Source organism: Gracilinanus agilis, chromosome 1 (genome assembly GCF_016433145.1).
Source record: "Gracilinanus agilis isolate LMUSP501 chromosome 1, AgileGrace, whole genome shotgun sequence".
NCBI lineage: Eukaryota > Metazoa > Chordata > Mammalia > Didelphimorphia > Didelphidae > Gracilinanus > Gracilinanus agilis.
The window spans coordinates 375136374-375158277 of record NC_058130.1 but is presented as its reverse complement, the minus strand read 5'-3'; the positions used below and the strand labels follow the sequence as shown (position 1 = coordinate 375158277).

General features: G+C 36.8%; 1 pseudogene; it reads right to left on the bottom strand.

Moving 5' to 3' along the window:
* Positions 1–824: 824 nt before the first annotated feature.
* LOC123251958 overlaps positions 825–21904 on the bottom strand; it is a 102277-nt pseudogene continuing 81197 nt past the window's right edge.

Below are 21904 nucleotides of genomic sequence, written 5' to 3'. Positions count from 1 at the left end.
AAATGGCTAATTCTCATCTCCTATAGTGTAGGTTTCAGGCTAATATCATTCTTCTCTATTTCAGTTGAAGATATCCTCTGAAAACCATTAGGATTCACCACTTACAATTATCTTTCTGAAGAGTTTCCTTGAAATACGATAGAATGTGTATAGACAGGCCCTGGAAAGGTCATTTCTTTTATGCTGGTAATAGAAGTTTTCTGTAGTGATTTGGGAGGACTAAAAGTAATTTCAGTTTTCAAGAGGTAATTTCCTTGCTGTGGAATATAGTACTGAAATGCAAAATCATCATTTGATGGCCAACTCTAGGTTCCTGGAACCCTACAATTTCCCTTTTCTTTCTCCTTTTCTCGACAATAAAAACTAACATTTATGTAGTGCTTTAAAATTTGAAAAGCATTTTTCATACATTATATTTCCTTGGAACAACCTTATGAGGAGGCAATTATTGTTCCTCCCATTTTACAGATGAGGAATCTGTGACTGAGATGGAACTGGATTCCATGTCTGAACTAATCAGATTCCCAACTCTCTTGCTATTTTCTTCCAGCCCCATAGGGCCAGACCAACTCTTTTCAACCAATCCCAATACATTTCCCAGGTGGTGTTATTTCATCTCATGCATGGCTTTGCTTTCACTGCTTCCACACTGATTAAGGACTTTTTGTATTGAATATTATGTCTTTAATTGGTTAATTGATTGAACAGAGGTATTCTCACCTGAAAAAGGTATCAGAATCTTGTTAGTTACTTTAATTGGGATGAGTAATTGATTCAATCAATCTTCACTAAAAAAACCCAAAACAATCTGGTAATTTATTCCATTAGTGAATGTCCAAGTTTGGGCTTATTTGCCTTTTCAGGCCTTGATCTATCTTTCTCAGATAGAACCTAAGCTCTTTGCCCTCAATTTTATAACCATCTGCTTGGCCATACTGGCCAGTCCTTGACGCCAAACAAGTGAGGAGTTTGCCCTGCTGGAACTTTTCCTCCATAAGCAGGCTGATCTTGACATTCTTCTTCTGCTCCTTGTATTTCTTCTGGATCTTCTTTGACAGCTTTTTAAAATTTCTTCCTCCTCAGGAGTCTAGAGCAAATGGAATAGCTGGACTTTTTAGCTAGGAGGCTGTCCCCTCTCAATGTTAGGGATCCAGCTTTGCTCCCTTTTTTGGGCCCATATGAGTGGAACTCGTACCATGGTGGTATGGAATGCTGTCAATGAGCACAATGTAATTCTTTATGAGGGTCTTGGTCTAGACCAGCTCATTGTTGGATGTGTTGTAGATAGTGTCAATAATCCTTGTTTTTCAAGTATAGCACTCAGAACCCCCGGAAAAGTTGCCCCTGTTCAGTCTCAGGACCCAGTACTTTTTGTTGCCTCCTCAGATTTCCACAGTGTGGATGGGGATGCAGCAGGGAAATCTTGGTATTATTTGTGCTTCTTGGAGGGTGTGCACTTGCCCCTAGTCTTGTGGCACTTGTGCCAGTTGTCTCAGGAGATGCCTATTGTCAGAGTAAACATCAAAGAGATTCTCACTTTTAAAATCCTCACTTAACTTTTACCAAAACATAAATCGTGGGGACTAAAAATGCTTCTTCCTTCCCACCTTCCCCACATTCCTATAATGGCCCTAAGTCTTGTCAACCCTGGAGAATGGCCCAGTTCTCTCCCAGGGCATGGATGCAAGCCTGATATTTATCCTGGGAGCAGGGAGAAACAAGGGTCATAAAAACTACAATATCTTCTCTCTGGCTCCTTTATGTGTTCTGGCAGGCTTTACTCGTTTTTCAAGCAGTTTAGAAGAACTCTTCTGTCAGCAGCCACCTAGTACCTGAAGTGACCTATCAATTCTGTCCTTTGTCTACATATATGCCTGCCTCAAGAAGAGAAACTTGGAAGGAGGCAGAATGAAAATTCCTGACCTTCTGCGGCTGAGGGGTGAGACTGATAGTATCTCTCTCAGACACTGGAAGAGGACTGGGCACAATAAAACCTTAGTCCACAGGCTTAGCTCCTGCCTTTAGCCAAAGGAGTTTATCAAAGGATATTATCAAAGGATTTGTACTGTTGTGATTATTTTTTTAAAAAATGAAATCCACAGCCTTTTCAGAGACACAACTCTGGCTTGTCCAATTCATCTCCTCCATTCCTTAATGCAAAGATTGCTTTCTGTTTTTGTGTAGATGAAAAGATGGGACCTCTTTCTTTCACTGCAAAAACTAACATGAAAGGATATTTCTTCAGCTTTCATGAAAGTAAAGGGGAAAAAAAATCAACCACCAAATTTGATTAGCCTGTTTATCGTTGACTCACTGAGATGGTTCCCTTGGCAACTGACATAGGAGGTTATAGAGGTAAGAAATAGCCCTGAGCTGGCATTTAACTCCTACAACAGCAGACTCAAATTTTTTTAAATGGCTTTAGGGATAGATAATTTGGGCTTGCAAAATCTGAGGATGAGAAGAGGGTAAGATTTAGTGAAACCTATTTGCCAAAGAAGAACTTTGAGACCACCAACATAAAATTAAAATAGCTAGATTCAAATGCACGGTCACATTAACATCCCAATCAATGAGAAATAGTGACTTATTCTATTTGTGGCTACTGATTTTTGTTCAATGTGAAAAAACTGAATATCTCATCAGTTAGACCACCTCGAACAGATATTTATTAAATACCCAAGTTATGGATAACCCAGGGCTCACACAAGGGCATTTGTAGAGGACTCTCCTTATTGGGCTTAGATGGAATGATTGATTATTCCAGTCTCCCTGTCTCTGTGAGGGATGGAGATGGGGAGAGCTTGGGAGAGGAGAGTTGCTTTTCTGGCTTTCTGCTTAAAAGAGGACACCTTGGATTCCAGGCTTTCTTCACAGAGCATTTCTGAGAGGGAGAGAAAAACTCTGGGAAGTTTTAAGAAGAGCTTTCTTCTCCTAAGCTCTTGCCAACTCCTCTCCTTTTTATAAGGATGGAGACTTGTGAAATCAATCATTTTCTCTACCAATAAGAATAGTGTAATATAACTGCCCACCCTTGCATCCTGAGTGCCATGGGACTTATAAGGGTAGCATAACATAGTTAGATATCCTAAGATTACAAAGAATGTAGAAGATATAGGAGGTGATGGATTGTTATGTTTTTACCGGAGTAGCAGAGTCCTTTGAAAACTGGCTTCCTTGGGCATAGACATTCTTTTTTTTTTTTTTTCAATAACGCTTACCTTCTGTCTTGGAGTCAATACTGTGTATTGTATAGGAAAGAGCTTAGAAGAGTTGCCAAGGATCCAGCTATTGCTGTCCTTTTGGAATAAAGTCAATGGTGAGTGCTTTTAGAGTTCTCTGATCTCGAGACCTGAAGCAGCTCCTGGAATTTCCAGATACATTAAACTTTCTCAGGCTCATTAACAACACAGGACTAGCCTCAGACACTTTCAAGCTGTGTGACCCTGAGCAAGTCACTTAACCTCCATTCCCTAACCTTTACCACTCTTCTGCTGTGGAACCAATACACAGTATTGATTCTAGGACAGAAGGTAAGGGGTTAAAAAAATAAAATAAATGTAGTAAGAATATATATATGGGGCAGCTGGGTGGCTCAGTGGATTGAGAGCCAGGCCTAGAGACTGGAGGTCCTAGGTTCAAGTCTGGCCTCGGACACTTCCAGCTGTGTGACCTTGGGCAAGTCACTTGACCCCTACTGCCCACCCTTACCACTCCTGGGCCAAGGACGGTCCCTAGCCCGTATGAAAAAAGGAGGAGGGTTGGGCGTGGGGCTAGCAACCCCACCCTGTAAAAACTACATCTGCTAAAGAAACTGCAACCTAAAGTAGGGGCAGCTGGGCTAGCTCAGTGGATTGAGAGCCAGGCCTAGAGACGAAAGGTCCTAGGTTCAAATCTGGCCTCAGACACTTCCCAGCTGGGTGACCCTGAGCGACTGTGTGTCCCATTGCCTACTGGTTGTGGCCCTATTCTCCTAGAATGGAGTCCCAGGATTAAAAAAAAAGAATATATATATATTCAAATTATTCTAGTTATTCTAGAATATACTAGAAAGTTATTCTAGTGGCTTAATGGTATAAAATGAAAATGTTACTAATGAATCATTTAATTTGCCAATTTAGAAGAAAACTATTTGAATTGTATGTAGAGTGTAATTTACTACCCATTACATCCTTTAGCAGTTTGTCTTAGGGTTCTCATGTGAAAAATGCCATTCAGTAAAATGAGGAATTACTGAGAACAAGGGAAAAAAAATTCATTTGTCTGCCTTTGAAAGCCAAGTATTTTCAAGTGAGCAGAAGCATTCCTTTCCCTTAAACACAAAGGAAGACTTTGGGTGTCTATGTGTATAAACAGTATGAAGTATATTCACTTGTGTGAATATTCAGTATATGTACAAAAAAGTCATATTTCACATTTTAATTTTAGACGTTTCAACTCAATTGGCAAACATTTTAGGGAACAAAATTATTGGCATTTGAGGAGGACATATTCTTGGGGACGACATCCCTCACTAACCTTGGTCGTCAAGTAGAGGGAATGATGATGCTAGTCTAGGGGAAACCATTTGGAGGGAGCATTGGCAGAACATGTGAGGGAGTCAGGGCATGAACTCTCGAAAGGAACTGAGAAATAGGAAGATTCAACTGAGGACTACAAGGGAGACTAATGGAAAGTGGATAAGGAAGCAGAAAGCTACTCTCCTCTGCTACCAGCAGGAGCGTTCTCTCTTTTCTGCCAGGAAGCATCAACTGCAGGCATCATTCCAGTGGTGGTTCCCATCTGGAGAATCTATAGTTATAAGATTTTAATACTATGCAGATTTACTGCTGAGATGTAATGCCTTTCAGACCTTTGCCTTAGCCTCTGATAATACTGAATTTCATCAGTTATAATTTTTAGTTGCAGGTTAGGGGGAGGGTTGGCTGGTGAATGTTCCTTAAATTCCTTAGTTCATATGACATGCTGATGTAGTAACATAGGGAGAGGAAAAATAGTGGACCTACAAACCTGTTTTTATTGTTTTACTAACTTAATGGTGTTCGGGGAAGCTGTGACTCAGTGGTTAGAGTACTGGACTTAGAGTCAGGGAGACCTGAGCTGAAATCCAGCTTAGATACTTCCTATCTGTAGAGTTGGAAAATCTTGAATCCCTAAAATTACATTAGCCAAACTTCCTTTCTATATTACCCACAATTCCTTTTTCTTTCTGTTTCTGTGCGTCTTTTGTGTGATTGCATGTAAGTTTTGGGTAATGCCCCTTTAGCTCTCTCTTCCACGTGAATTGAGTGGTGACCAGTCTCTGTTGCCCTAGCTCTCTCTTCCATGTGAAGTGAGTGGGGAACGTTCCCTGTGTTCTCTAGCTCTCTAGTTAAATATTATTAAATCTCTATAAATATTATGCTTTGGAGATATTGAATATGAATTTTAAAATCCACATATCTGTTTGACCTTGGGCAAGTCACTTAACCTTTGAATGCCTAGGAAGCAGCTAGGAGGTTCAGTGGCTAAAGTGATGAGCCTGGAGTCAGGAAGACCTGGGTTCAAATCTGGCATCAGACATTTCCTAGCTATGTAACCCTGAGCAAGTCACTTAACTTCCGATTGCTGGACAAAAGGATCCATTGGGTTTACTGGATCCACTGGAGAAGGAAATGGCAAAACACTGTAGTATTCTTGCCAAGAAATCCCCATGGATTGGTATGGTCCATGGAGTCCGAAAGAGTTTAACATTACTGAACAGAATAACAACAAAGCTTATAGTTTGTCATAGAAGCTGTCCTGGGAATCAGAGACTAAAGTACTTATTCCTTACATTCCCTATTTTGGGAGGTTGTTGTTGGGGGAATGAGCTGTGAAAGAGTTCACTGCTTGGTTCATATTTCTTAAAGTCTCTTCACTGTATCTCTATGATTTCATATGATTAATTCTTCCTGGTCAAGGGAGTATCCCGAGCAGTGGAAGAGTTAATGAAACCAAATAGATCTTATGAACTTGAATGGAGCAATGGAGCCCTATGTGTGATATAGACCATATAACAAAATAAGGTTAAGGTTAAGAATCTGTTTTAATATAAGAATTTGGGTTATAGGATCACAGGCTTTGAGTTGGAAGAGTCCTTAGAGGTCATCTCTTTCAATCCTCTCATACTTTCCCACAACCTGAAAGCTCTTACAGTTTTGTTTGTTCTTTAATCTTTCTTATAAAACAATAACAGACACATACTAAATAGTAAGCTATCTTTAGCCCAATTCTCACTTCATCTTGATAGATATCTTTTATCTGTCTCTCAGGATGTAGGAAGATGCCTTTGAGAAGCATAAGGAAGAAAGCCTTCTTTTTTTCTGTCTTACAGAAAGTGGCTTATTCTAAATACCTTCTCTGTCATTTCTGTAAGATTTTATTTATTATAGCTCCAGTAACCTAGTCCTTGGCACACAAGCTGAACAGATCACAGAGTAAAATAATAAAAAAAAAAGAATAAGGAATATAATTGGATAGAATTGAGATTACCTTAGTTGAAGCAAAATATCTTTCCTTTACCTTAGAGGAAAACTGTATCTATTTATTCTTAAAGAAAAGCAAAGGGCAAAACCTCTTCTTATTCTGGAAGCAAATGAGAGTTATCAGGAACTAGTGTCTTGGAAGTGTTTCTTTCTAAAATTTCCTAGCAACCTAAATATGCCATATAATTGACTATCCAGAGAAGGTGTTGCCTGTAAAATGGTATATATTTCTAAGAAGTACTTCACATCTTTACTTATATATTTATTCATAATTAATAATATGACATTATTAAATTGGATTCATATATTTTCTTTTGGAGAAAATAGGATTTTCTATGTGGGAGGAGAATATGTTTAAGTTTACCTTATCCTAAATTATTTTGAATTTTATAGAAATATGTACTTCAAATTTCCAGGAAGTACACTAATAAGAGCTGATGACAAAATTTTATATATTTCATATTGTAATATAAATATAAAAATAATATATTAAATATATAATTATAAATATGATATAAATATAAAATAAATATAAAAATAAAAAACTCCATAAACTTTCTTTCTTAAAAAGAAACCCAACCCTTACCTACCATCTTACAATCAATACTGTTAGTTTCAAGGCAGAAGAGTGGCAAGGGCTAGGCAATGGGAGTTTAGTGACTTGCCCAGGGTCACACAGCTAGGTAGTGTCTGAGGCCAGATTTGAATCCAGGGCCTCTCATCTCTGGGTCTGTCTGTCAATACACTGTTACCTAGATGTTCCCAACTTCAGAATCTTTCAAAGAAATAAAGAACTCTATAGGGAACCTTTAAAGTTAAAAATGTTTTCCCACATCCTTGTGATAATAATTGTACTACATGAACCCCTTTGAGAAAATATTATAAAATGCAACTATAAATTTTCAGATTCATGGTTTAAATGAATCTTTACTCTATTAAACATCTATGCACATTTGGAAAATGTTAATAAGTATGGGTGTAAAGCATTATTCATTTCACAGAACATAAATTTGCTTATTTACTCTATGGAGTATCCTAATGAAAGGGTAAGGGATTTTTGCTGCTTTCAGAATTTAGAAGTCTGTTTGAAGGGCTGAAAATTTTAATTTCAAATCTAACTCCAAGAACTCATTGCAAAATTTCCAAGGACCTCCAAGGGTCCATAGGCCACTGACTAGAGTATGTTAGGAACTAGATAATTGTTTTTCTCTTCCTTTCTCTCTCCTGGTCAGCAGGGAAATGCTTGACTCCTTTTCCCTCTCCAGAAGGTGATGGGAAACAGAGTGGGATTACTTGGAAAATCCTACCTACTTCCAATGTTTAGCAAAGTTCCTGGCTCTTGGTAGCTTCTTAATAAATGGTTATTGACTAACTGATGGGTTCCCTTTAGAGGGACTTCTAGGGTTTAAGGTTTGACTGGTAAAAATCAGGTTGTTTTGTTGGGATTCTATACTCTTTGCAAGTGCTAAAAGATAAGAAATGTATGACCTTTGGTTACTTGGATGAGAATAATAATACTGAATTCAATTAAGAGCAAAAATTTTTGATAGGGGTGAGTTGGAGCTAGAGAACTTAATTTTAATTATTGTTCCAAATTTAGAAAGTATTATTAAAAGTATAGTTTATGAGAATTTAAGCAGAAAAGTGATTACTAAAAGTCCTTATAGTTTTGTCAAAAACAAATCACGGGAGACAACTAGGTGCCTCAGTGGAAAAAGCCAAGCCTAGAGACAGGAGATGCTGGATTCAAATATGATCTCTGGTTAAGTCACTTAACCCCAGTTGCCTAATGCTTACCACTCTTCTGCCTAGGAACCTAATACAGAAGGTAAGATTGTGTTTGTTACAAAACCAATGCAACCAAGATTGGAAGGAAAGCAACAAACTGGGAGAATATTATAACAAAACTCTCTGACAAAGGTTTATTTTCCCAAATATATAAGAAGTAAGTCAAATTTACAAAAAAATCAAGTCATTCCCCAATTGACAAATGGTCAAGGGACATGAATAGGCAGTTTTCACAGGATGACATCAAACCTATCAATAAGCATATGAAAAAGTGTTCTAAATTCCTCCTGATTAGAGAAATTAAAATTAAAACAACTCTGAGATATCACCTCACATCTGACAGACTAGCCAATATGGCTGCAAAGGAAAATTATAACCATTGGAGGGGATGTGGAAAAATTGGGACTCTAATATACTGGCTGGTGGAGTTGTGAATTAATCCAACTATTCTGGAAGGCAACTTGGAACTATGCCCAAAGGGCTTTAAAAGACTGTCTGCCCTTTGATCCAGCCATACCATGGCTGGGTTTGTACACCAAAGAGATAATAAGGAAAAAGGCTTGTACTAAAATATTTATAGCTGTGCTCTTTGTGGTGGCAAAAAAATTAAAAAATGAGAGGATGTTCATCTATTGGGAAATGTCTAAATAGATTGTGGTATCTGATGGTGATGGAATATTATTGTGCTGAAAGGAATAATGAACTGGAGGGTTTCTATGTGAACTGGAAAGACTTCCAGGAATTGATGCAGAGTGAAAGGAGCAGAACCAGGAGAACATTATGCAAAGAGACTGATATGATATACTGTGGCACAATCAAATGTAACAGACTTTTCTACTAGCAGCAATGCAATGGCCCAGGACAATCCAGAGGAATTTAGGAGAAGGGATGCTATCCACATCCAGAGAAAGAACTGTGGGAGAAGAAAAACATATGATTGATCATGTGGTTCAATGGGGATATGATTAGGGTTTTGATGTTAAAAGATCACTCTACTGCAAATATGAATAACATGGAAATATATTTTGAACAATGATATACATATAACCCAGTAGAACTGCTTATCAGCTTTGAGAGGGGGGAGAAAAGAGCAGGGGTGGGGAATCATGAGTCGTGTAACCATGGAAAAATATTCTAAATAAATTTTTTTTAATTTAGAAAAAGGCTTTTTAAAATTATGTTAGTCTAACTTCTTTTCTTTTTTTTATTAGGGTGAGGGTTGGGGGAATGCCATCATATATTATTTTTGGATCTTTGTCAAGGGATTAGGCAAAGTCCTTCTTTATAGAAAAAATGGGAAAATGTACTATAGTGGAGCAAATTTGGAATTTACAACGAGATCTTAGGATCATAAGTTTAGAATGGAAAGGAACCTCAGAAGTCCTCTCATTCTATAGATAAGTAACTTGAGACCCTGGAACACTTAGTGACTTGGTCTAGATCAGAGTTGGATTTTGATTCTTGGTCTTTTGTCTACAGCTATTTGTTTTGGGTCTAGTTTAGTCTCTAATATTTGATTGCAGATCTATCTCAGAAATACAAGATTATCCCTCAATGACCTTGAGATAAAGTGTGCTTAGAATATTTTCACTGTTTGTGCCCCATGCCTAGAATTCTCCCCTCACTCATCTCTATCTCCCTTCCTTCTTGGCTCTCTTCAAGTCCCAGCTAAAATCTCACTTTCTACATGGAACCTTTCCCAGTTTCACTTAATGTTAGTGCCTTCCCTCTGTTGACTACCTCAAATTTATCCTGCATGTACTTTGTTTGCACAAGGCTACTTGTTTATTGCTTTTCCCATTAGGTCTTTGAGAACAGGGACTATTTTTTGCCTTTCTTTGTACCTCTAGCTTTTAGCACAGTGCCTTCACATAGAAGGCACTTTAATAAATGCTTGTTTAATATTGTCAATTTATAGCATCTATAGTAGACTGCAGAGTTTAAGAATGCTTTAGTATAGTTAGAAGTTTAGTCAGAAATTCAAACTATGAACAAACTGATTGTCACCTGAAGGAAAGTGCAAAAAGAGCATGATGGAGTAGATAGGATCCCGAATTTGAAGTCAGGAAGATCTATATTTAAATCTTACCTTTTTTAGACAATTTCTAGCTATATGACTGTGGGAAGTCACTATACCTTAATTCCCTTATTTATTAAAAGAGGAATTTGAATTTGAAGACTCTGAGTACTCTCCCAGTTCTATATCTATGATACTAAGTTCCTTATAAGTTCATGGCCATTTGGGTGGAGGAACGAGTCCTTGGTGTCTAAGAAACTTTCTAGTAAGGGAATGGGGCAAAGTATACAAAGTCTTGCTTTTCATACTTAAAAAGGATCATTTGCATAAGGAAAAGCCAAGAATTTATTGAGCATAGTTAGCAGAGACAATAACTTTGCAGCTTGGATATAGCTCAGTAACTTTTCCTCTTGGTAACTAGACAAGTGAGAGAAATCCAGAAATTAAAAACTGAGAGAACTCTGAATACCTGAGCTATTTCATGATTGTTGGGAAACCATTGCATGATTGGCATGAAAAGATACAAATTCTAATGTCTGCTTTTGCTTAAAGACAAACAAACAAACAACAACAACAACAAAAAACCGAGGATTCACTGATCAAGGATTTTAGTACTTATCAAGCCACATCCTTAGTGGGGTGCCTCTCTATTTGTGGCGTGTGATTTCCTAGCTGATACTGTGTTTGTGTGAAAATGAATTCTAGGTTTACTAGGAAAAAGGCCATAGTTCTTATTATAGTTTTGCTTTGAACTTGGCTTTGCCTCCTTTCTGACTATTGAACCAGTGCTATCTTGGACTTGGGGTATTTATTGTCCCTTGACTATTGAGTTAATAGTAGTACTGTGAACCTAGAGTGGTCATCTTCTCATCTCTAGGATTCCAGTTTCTTCATCATGGGCCATATCACTTTTTAATATACAGCCCAATTATCTCTCATTGCTTGTATAGTATCTTGAATATGTATCCTTTAAAAATCTGATTTTGTTAATGAGCATCTTTTTCATCCATACCAGTTTCCCTTTCATTGGAATTGGTTATATTTGTGTCTCCAGAATTTTGTTGTTGAGTGATTACCATTTTTTGTGCTGATTTCACTGATAGAATTTTAGGTCTTTAGAACCTACCTTTTGAAATCTGCTTTCACTTTAATTTATTTCACTTGTATTAAATGTCTACTAAAAATTGGGTAATCCTAATTTTTGTTATAATACCCTAAGAAAAGTATTGGTTTTTATTTCCCTTTTATTGCATAAGAAATGCTATTTTAAATAATTTTGGTTTCTTCTTTACAGTCAAATGGACTTTGAGGCTCAGATACATGAGACATTTATATAAATACCATGTTAGATTCAATTCAACTTCTGAAGTTACTGGTACTTAGTCTCATAGCTCAGCATCTCATTTAATCCAGGTAAAAAAGAACAAATCTGTTACTGCTTGGCTACATAAATGAATGCAATGATCTTCAGATTTTACTTTACAAAGTAAAATTTTTAATCTTACCAAAGAGATGTCTTTATTTTACAAAAAAAAAAAATCTGAACCCCTTAAAACTTTTTAAAAATTATAAACCTAAAAGATATCAACAAAATCATTTTTATATTTACTGGCAAATACACATAATTATACACTCTTATGAAATATAGGGGTTTACAACTTTAAGAAAAATAAATATTTATGATTTTTTGAACTTTTACTATAAAGTTGAATGAATGTTTTAAAAAAGAAATGAATTTTCATAGAAATGCCCATGTAAGAGAGAAATAATTATTTTCCCTTTTAATCAAGAGCATACCAATTACCATGTCCTTTCCATTCTCCTTCAGCAATATTTTTCACATTGCTCCTGCTATCTGTTCCCAGGGCTACTGCTTTAGTGAAGGTCTTGGACTGAATTACTACCATGCTCATCTCTTTGATCTCCCTCCAGTTTCTCTGGGTTCCAATCCAGCTTACATAGCACTTCCAGAATAATCTCTCTAATGCCAAAATCTGGTCACATGATATCAAAATTTGAGTATTTTCTGAGAAAAAAATGGCTATCTCTTGTTCAGTGAATAAAATCCAATTTCTATAACTTGATATTCAAAACCCCTTTACAATTAGGCCTGAACTTTATGGTCTATTGCTGCCCCTAAAGTCCTACATTTTTTTAAGAAGCCCTTTCTAATTCCTTTAGTTCTGCTATTTTTTTTTTCTGTTGAATATCCCCTGGTTCTCCTGTAGTAATTTGTTTGCATGTAGTTGTTTTCATGTTATTCTTCCTTTTCCACATTAAGATTGTGAGTTCTTTGAGAACAGAAACTACCTTCTACCTTTCTCTGTATCCTGTCTTTACAGGATACAGTACTTGGTCCATAGTAGGAGTTTCATCAATACTCAATGATTGACTGACCATAGTCATTTAAGATTGGGCTCCTCACAATTTCCTGGACATAGACCACATAAGAACACTTCCCTTTGCCTTTGCTTATGTGGTCTCTTTCACCTGAAATGGCTTTCTTCTACAACTTCACTGCCTACTTATTTTTAAATGTCCAGCTTTCTGACTATCTCCTCCATGAAACCTTCCCTCATCCCATCCTTTCAGAAGTCATCTCTTCTTTCCCTAGCTACACTTTATAGCACTTAAAAAGTCTCTTTTGGTATTTATTGTGCTCTAATCTGTGTTGTAATTATTATACATATAGAATCATGGGATTGTAGATTTAGATCTAGAGGAATCTTAGGGGTCACTGAGTCTAATTTCTTTGTTTCATAGATGATGGAGCTTACATTACATATCCCTGACTAGATTATAAAATTCTTAATGGTTACATTTGCTGTGTCTCCCATGGAGCTTGATGTGGTTTCTTTTACACATTGGGTGCTTAATAAATGAATATTGATTGTTAGATGTTCCATGAATACTATCCATAAAATACTTCTTACTCTTTAAGGCCCAAATCAAAGATTACCTCTTTCCTATGAATCATCTTGGGTGACCCAGCACCCAATGACAACTGTTAGGGATTAAGCAAAGCAACCATAGTATAGAAATAAGTGGAGAGTAAGATAGAACATTTTCCTTTCTGAAGGTTCAAAAACCAATTGCTAGAATTGGTTAAGTCTATATTTTTGAAGTCAAAAAGATTTGACTCCTTTGAGTTTTTCCTTGAAGAGTAACCCAAGTCTATGAAACTGTCAGTAGCTATTGTGAGAAGCAGAGAGGTTAGCAAACAGAGATTGTTTTTACTTTAAAACTCTTATCCTGGGGGCAGCTGGGTAGCTCAGTGGATGGAGAGCCAGGCCTAGAGATGGGAGGTCCTAGGTTCAAATCTGGCATCAGACACTTTCTAGCTCTGTGACCCTGGGCAAGTCACTTAAACCCATTGCCTAGCCCTTAAAACTCTTCTGCCTTGGAGCCAATACACTGTATTGACTCCAAGATGGAAGGTAAGGGTTTTATTTTAAAAAATGAATAAATAAAACCCTTATCCTATGTTCTAAGGCTGAAGAGCAGTAAGGGCTAAGCAACTGAGGGTAAGTGACTTGCCCAGGTCCATGAAGCTAGGAAATATCTAAGGACAGATTTAAATCCATGACCTCCTGTCTTCAGGCTAGGCTCTATATCAACTGAGCCTCCTAGCTGCCCCTAGCAAACAGAGTTTTAACTGGAGAAATTCTCCTTCATGGAAAAGGGAAAAGGAGACCTAGTAAGGAGCTGGGAGTCACTTTGGAGAGCTATAGAGGTACTGTGACTCCCCCCTTGCCTATGAGGGAGATATGAGGGCTTGGTACAATCAGGCTGCCATACTGTTTTAAATTCAGTTGAACCCCAGAGAAGAGCTGGAGGGAAAAAATTCACATCATCCTAGAATTGGGCTCTGTCCCAGTTGCTACACGGGCAGCCACAATTAAATCTGTACTGAATCTCCCAAGCTTTCCAAGCCAAAGAGAAGGTCAAGTGAAGTCAACCTCAAATACAGATGAAAACATATACTCTGTAACTCAGTGAAGAAGTTCAGAATAATCTTCTGTTGATAAAAATAGATTACAAAGAGCAAGTACTATCTCACATGAACTATTCTTTTTTTTTAATATTTGCTCTTCTCAAGTCCTACTTCAGTGCCTCTTCATGGACATAGAAGTGACTCTGGGTTCCAGAAGACTATGTCAGTTATGACAGGTTTGACCAAGCTAAAAGGATATCAAGGAATGGACTCTTCAATAGACTTTAGGTCTGTCATCTGAAGAACAGCTTAACTAAATTAGGAGAGGCTTAGAACCAGGTTGGCACCAAGATGAGCCTACTCTCCATCTCCAGTTCAAATTTTTTGGCAATAGAAACTCCTTAATACCACCTACTTAGGCACAGAGATGTTGTGATGGGCACCTGGAACAATGGTGGACCCTGTAAAACTGTAAGAGACTTTCCTTGGGATATTCATTTGGTGTATGTTTACCTCTAATAGAGTCAAAGAAATAAGTATTTATAAGGCACTTACTTTGTGCCAGGCACTATGTTAACTGCTGGGAATACAAGCAGAAAGTTTACATCTTAATGGGCGAGGAAAATCCATAAAGGAATCTGAAAAGTAGGGGGAAGATACCTACCAAGAAAACATGGAAGAGAAAGTTGAGAGAATCAGGAGTAAAGCTTAGATCATAATGAAGCTAGGCTTGACCCGAATGCTTCCCTTAACACAGAAATCCTAAAAGGAATCGGCCCCTCAGAATATTTACTTAATTGGACAATAAAGAGTTTTTTGGATAGAAAAGCAAATTTTGACATGTCGTGAAGGTTAGTTCTTCTGTTCTAAATTTTCGGGCTGAAGATCAAGCCCTATTATTAGTCTTATTTAATTTGATATTTCTACAAACTGATCTCCAAACTTCATACACACACACACACACACACACACACACACACCCTTCTTCCTGACAACAAAATTGCCTCCCCTTTTCAAATGTTTTATTTCACATCAATAATATTTCACTATAGAAACAAGAACAAAAAGAGGATTGTAGATGAAGTTTTAAACGTCTGTGATGTACATTTTGTTTCTCTTGAAATTGTATGTAAAATTAAACAAAATAGTAACAAAATACACCTGCTTAGCTCGATTCCCCTCTGAATTTCCTTCTGCTCTCTCCTTTGTATTTGTTTTTCATTTACCCTCTTGCTATCAGACAGCTTTTCCTACCTTCTAGCAGTTATAGGACTGAGGAGAGAGAGATAGTTACAAATGCTGGCTGCCTCTCTATAATTGGCTTTCTTGGTTTTTCCTTAGATTGTGTTACTAAACCATCTCAAGTACCTGCCATATCCTTGGCATAACAGGTAGGTATATGTTAATGATATTAGGGCAAAGTTATAGTACCTGGCACAACTCTTTTTCTAAAGCACTTAAGGTATCTCCTCCCACACACACTTTTTTCTGTTTAATAAATAATAATTATAAAATAAAGATATGATCTGAGCATGGTCAATTTACTAGCTAAGCAGTCACCAATAAATTGGATCTATGGCTTCTCAAAAACCAAATATTCTGAATGATGGAGGGCAGAATGTTTTATGGTGACTAACAGAACAATAGAGCAAAATCTCAGGCAATTTAGGTATGTCTTCTGATGGGCCAGAAAGTAAAAAACAAAACAAAACTCTCTAACATCAGTTTGATAGTTTAATTGTTTGGACATCCACTTTTGAAATTCTTCCTTAACCACAAACTGAATATGATTTGGATCACAAGGAAAAGGTAAGACAATCTCAAATGGTAGACATTTCAATGAAGATGTGGGATGTGTCATCTCAATTCCTCCCCATTATGTCATGGAGAGACAAGATCTGTTCTCAGGTGATGGGATTAGTTTGCTGAGGATGGGAGTTGCTACAATTTTTTAAATTGATGAGATTTGACCTTTTAGGTTAGTCAAGTTTCTCTGGGAATATGGGTGGTGGGTGAAGTTACAAGAGTAAAGAACAGCATAGGAGAATATTAAATTTAGTTTGATTAAGTCTTGTTGTTCCATTGTTTTTCAATCATGTCTTACTCTTCATGACCTCATCTGGGGTTTTCTTGCCAAAGATACTGGAATGGTTTGCCATTTCCTTCTCCAGCTCATTTTACAGATGAGGAAATTGCCTGGTGTTACATTGTAAATAATAAAAGAATTAAGGTTTATTCAAAAGCTAAAATAATAACAAACATTTATAAAAGAGAATGATATGCCTGGACAAACTTTTCTTAATTAAATTTTATTTTATTTTCAAATGAAGATCTAAATTTTCTCCTTCCAGCATCTCTTCTCCTCTCTGACTCCCAATCAAGAAGGCAAGAAAAATCAAAACCCTATTTCAACAAGTCAAGTCAATTTCAACATAACATATAGTCAAGTTAAAAAAAATCCTCCTTTATTCATGTCCAAAAATAATGGATCTCAATTTGTACTGAGTCTCTAGGCATTTATTAGGTACCAGGATTTTAGGGATTCAAACCCCATGCAGATTCTATCTTCAATCCTTATAAGTATATGGTAAAATGTTTCTAGTGCTTAAGCATTCAAATATGCAAAAGTTATTAAAAAACTGGTGTGACTTAAAAGGAAATGCACTAGCAAATAGATTATCAAATTACAGTCTAAAAAAAAGAGAGACAAAAATGTTAATTTTTTCTCTAGTGGATCCTGAAAACTAGGTATACAATTAATAGGATGCCTGGTAGAGAATTTCTCCTATGGGTCTTCACAATATATAATTTGTATGAGGCCTTCACAGTGTAATACTCTTACAAAGGTGGGTTGGGAAGCTAGGGGGACATGTTATTTCTCTACTCGAGGTTCTAGGGGTACCCTTGAAAGATGAGGTTTTTTTTTCTGTAGCTCTATTGCTTGTGAGTATCAATTCAACATGTTTCCTGATATTATTTGGTCAGTTGATATCTTCCCAATATCTGTTAAAGTTAATTAATTTTTACAGAGTTATTAATGAAAAGACGGAGTAAGAATCAAAGTACAATAACATCTCCCCCAAAGTTTATGACAGACTCTCCTCCAAATACACATGAAACCCAGGGTAGAGTGGGTTCAAACTTAGAAAGTACATTTGCAACAGGGCACTTGGATCAATGGCAGTTCTTTTCTCCTTTTGTCCTCATGAACTTCCTCCAAAGCATGTATAGTTCTCTGCTGAGACCCTTGTAGATTGCCAAAGCTGTGCATCTCTCCAAATATCTAGTTTGCTCTCTCTCAACTTTCTGCTGGATCCATTGTGTGCCACAGCCAGTCTCTCCAAAGTTTCATCTTTCTAATGACCTTTCCAACAATCTTTTCCAATTGAACAAATAAGGGATTTGGGATTTGGTTTTGAGATGAACCCACAAACAGAGAGGCATCATATTATAATGGATAGGATGCTATACTTCAAGTAAGGAATAATTGGGGTCCAATCCTGCTAGTGACAATTTGTGACCCAGGGTAAGTCAGTAGCATGACCTGAAACAGGGTTTTGGGTAGCATAAAGTGGTTAGACTCAATGATCTCTAGGATCCTTACGAGTTCAAAATTGATGCTTTTTTGATCCTTCTACCTGCTAAGAATAAGTATGGATGGGCAGAAGAAGGCATTGCACTCAACATCTTAGAAGTAACTCATGGTCTTTTTTTTTCCCCATGGAGCATCATAATTTATTTATTTGTTTGTTTGTTTATTTCATTATATACTTAGCAACCACCACCACCATCATAAAATATTTAACTAAACAAATCATGAAAAAAAAGATTATGTGCAAGACCACAGACTCTGTATTGTTTACAACTTATTTAAAATATGTAAATTATATGTGAATGCTAATATAAATATCCTCTGCTTTTGAGTTCCCTTTGGATTTTTTTTTTGCTTGGATGTTTTTTCTCTTGATTTTGTATCTATTATTTTTAAAAAATGTAATATGGTATGTATTATTCTTATTCTCTTTTCTTCTCTTTTCATCTCTTCATATATTTCCCTTATTTTTTTTATATTTCCAGTATTTACCATTTCCATAATGTAGTACAATCCATGACATTAAAATATCATCCACTTAAAATTTAGACATTTCTCCAATTCATTGCATATGTGTTATTTCTAGTTGTTTGTCCTAATAAACAAAGCTTCCATAATTATTTTCATACAAACTCAGATTTTTACCCTCTCAATAATACCCCTAGTATTAGCAATGTAATATTAGGCCTGTTCCTCCATGTTCCTATCAGCATTTGATTTGATCACGTTAGCCCTTCTGGTTTTCAGTTAACATATTTTTTAGGACCATATTTTTCTAGATTGGTCTGTAGGCAGCAGACACAATCTGTTGCCAGGATGTCACTCTTTCCAAAACAAGTTTTTCCAGCTTGGTCATAGTCAGTGGAACTTTTGTTCCAGTGCCACAACCTTTCAGAGATGCAGGACTACCTCCATAGTCTGATGAGTGGTAAGGTAAAACTTTTACAGAATATTTATGCTCTCTAAGTCATTGTTATGTCACCAGAAATTATGTTTGGATTGTGAGTATACTCAGGCTTAGATCTACCACTAACCTCATGCAAGGTATGGAGATGAGGCTTTCTAGATATTTATCTTATTTATCTTATCTAAGCTTCTTTTCATTTCCTTAACTTTTCTTTCTTTTCTTTTTTTTTTTTTTGCTTAGATTTATCTAGATCTGACTGGGGAAAATGAAAGTCTACTGCTATTATTATTTTATCTACTTCCATTTGTATCTCATTTTATCTTTCCTTTAAAAATCTTGGTGCTATAACACTTGTTGCATACAAGTCCAATATTGATAATGCTTAATTATACATAATAACCCACCCTTCCATGCACATAATATAGATACCCTGTTCATCGCTTTCAATTATATCCATTTTAGCCCCAACACTGTCAGGGATCATGACTGCTACCCCTGCCTCTTCTAGATCAGCTGAGGCACAATATATTCTGCCTCAGTCCCTCACCTTCTTTCTAGGTGATGTCTCATTTTCAGTGTGTTTCTTGTAAAGTGACAGGTTGTCAGGTCCTAGGTTTTGATCCTTTCTGCTGTCTATTTCCTTCACATGTGTGAATTCATTCCATTACACTCAATGCCATAGTTCCTAGTTATGCATTTCCATCTACTCCATTCTTCCTCACAGTTTATCCTCCTTTTTTTCCTGTCATATCCCTCTTCAGATATTCAATTTCCTTTGGTCAATAACTCTCCTATTTGCTTCCCTTCCCCCAAATTCTTCCTTATCCTCTCCTTTTACCATCTTAGTTCCAAATTGGCCCATCTTTCCAAAGGTCTCTCTCTCTTATCCCTTGCCTATTAACTTTTATTTCTTATTCTATATACCTTTCCCAAAATCCCTTCCTTATCCCCCAACTGCCCTGCTACTTCTTGATTCCTTTATCCCCTCACCTTACTCCCCTATCTCTTCACATGTATTCCCCTCTAGGAATTCTTCCTTACCTGCCCTTTTCTTATGCCCTTGTCTTCCTTTTTCTTCCCAGTCCCTCCTTATTTTATCCCTCTTCCCCTTCTTGTTCTTTGTACATTAAGAAAAGTTTCACTCTTCACATTATGTGTGTTCTCCCTTTATCCCATATATGATATGAGTTGGGTTCTAGTAGTCCCAGTCCTCCACCCTGTCAGTCATCTCCTTCTCTGTGACAGTTCCTCCACTCATTACTCCTCTGTATTAGATAGCCATTATACTCTGCCTCCTCCTGGTCTACTCCACTATAATTTTGGCTCATTCCATTCCATTTCTTCAACTTCAAGTCCTCTATCCATACCCATTCCTTCAAAATACCCAACGATGATGCCATTTCCAGAGGTCATAGATGACATTTTTCCATACCAGAATCAAATGATTTAAAATTTTGGGTTGCTTATAATTATTCTTTTATTACCTTTGTATGCTTCTTATAGATCAAATTTTCTGTTGAGTTCTGGATGTTTCTCCAAGGAATAGTTGAAACTCCTTTAGTTTGTTATATGTCCTTTTTTTTTCTTTTATAATTGTGCTCATCTTTCCTGGATATGTTATTCCTGATTGTAACCTCCCATTCTTTTGTTCTTCGAAATGCTATGTTCCATGCCTTGAATTTTTTTTAATGTTGTGGCTAATAAGTGTTCTCTTATTCTGACTGTAGCTCTACAGTAGTTGAATTGTGTGCTTCTTGTTGCTTCTAGTATTTTCTCCTTAACCTGGAAGCTACAGGCTTTAGCAATGATGTTTTATCGTTGGTTCTCTTTCAGGTAGTGATTGGTCATTCCTTCTTTGTTTCTATTTTACTTTCCATTGCTAAAATTTCTGGGCAGTTTTTATGTTGATGATTTCTTAGAGTATGGTATTTGAACTCTTTTTCTGATCATAACTTTGAAAAAAATCCAACTCTCCTTGATCTATTTTTTCAGGTTTGTTGTTTTAGTGATAAAACATTTCCTATTTTCTTCTATTACTTCATTATTTTGAATTTATTCTATTATTTCTTTTTGTCTCAGGAAACTTTTAATTTCTTCTTCTCTAGTTCTAGTTCTTAATACATTATTTTCTTCCATGAGGTTCTGGATCTCTTTTTCCATTTGGGTGATCTTTCCCAGAATTTCTTGCTTTTCTTGCATTACTTTTGTTTATTTTTTCTAAATTTTTCCTCCACTTCTCTTGTTAGTTTTTTTTAAGTCTTTTTTAAAGCTCTTCCAAAAGTTCCTTTTGAGCTTATGGCCAATTATTGCATTTCTTTGCTGTTTTTGAAGTAGGTATTTTTCTTCACTCTCTTCTGAGTTTGAGCTGAGATCTTCTCTCTCCCCATAATTAATATCAATAATTGGGTTCTTTCTCCTCTGTTTGCTCATTTTAATTTATTAATTATTATTATTTTTAAAATTTTAGCAGCTAGACCAATAGACTTAATTATTGCCTTTTTTGCTGGAGTCCCAGGGTTCCTATTGTATTGATGATTATCTCAGGTTTCTTTTGTGTGTGTGTTTTTTCCCTGGGTGCTATTTAGTTATTGCAGTTTTTATAGTACAGAGTCAGATGTACTCCCAGTTCCCCGATCAAGTGGTCCTTGATTGACCTCAGGTGCTCCAAACAGAGCCAGCAGGCAGTTCTACTACTATAATTGCTAACAGCCAGTCCATCTTCCCTGTGACAACAACCAGGGACTCCACTCTCCTAGGAATGACCACAGCTGATGGAGCCCTAGTCCCTCAGCAACCACACTCACTGATGCAAGGACTTCTTTCTCACTCCTCTTCTCCCATCAATGCAGTCCTGGACAGAACAAATGTCTAGTCCATGTTTTTTTGTGTCTCCAAGGTCCCTGGTTTGTTACCAGTGAGGCTTGAATTCCTGCCCTTAGGGTTTGGCACTTACAGATTCTGAGGTGTCCACTCCAGTTCCCAGTCCTTGGCCAACCCAGGTCATCTGAGTGGAAGCTATGGCAAACACAGCCACTTCTAGGACCTGTGGATTCAGATTCCAGTGACATCCACAGGGATGTAGTTACATTGCTAGATGTTGCTAACCTTGACTTATGGAGCTACTTTGTAGATTCCCTCTATTTACTCTGTTTCAGACACT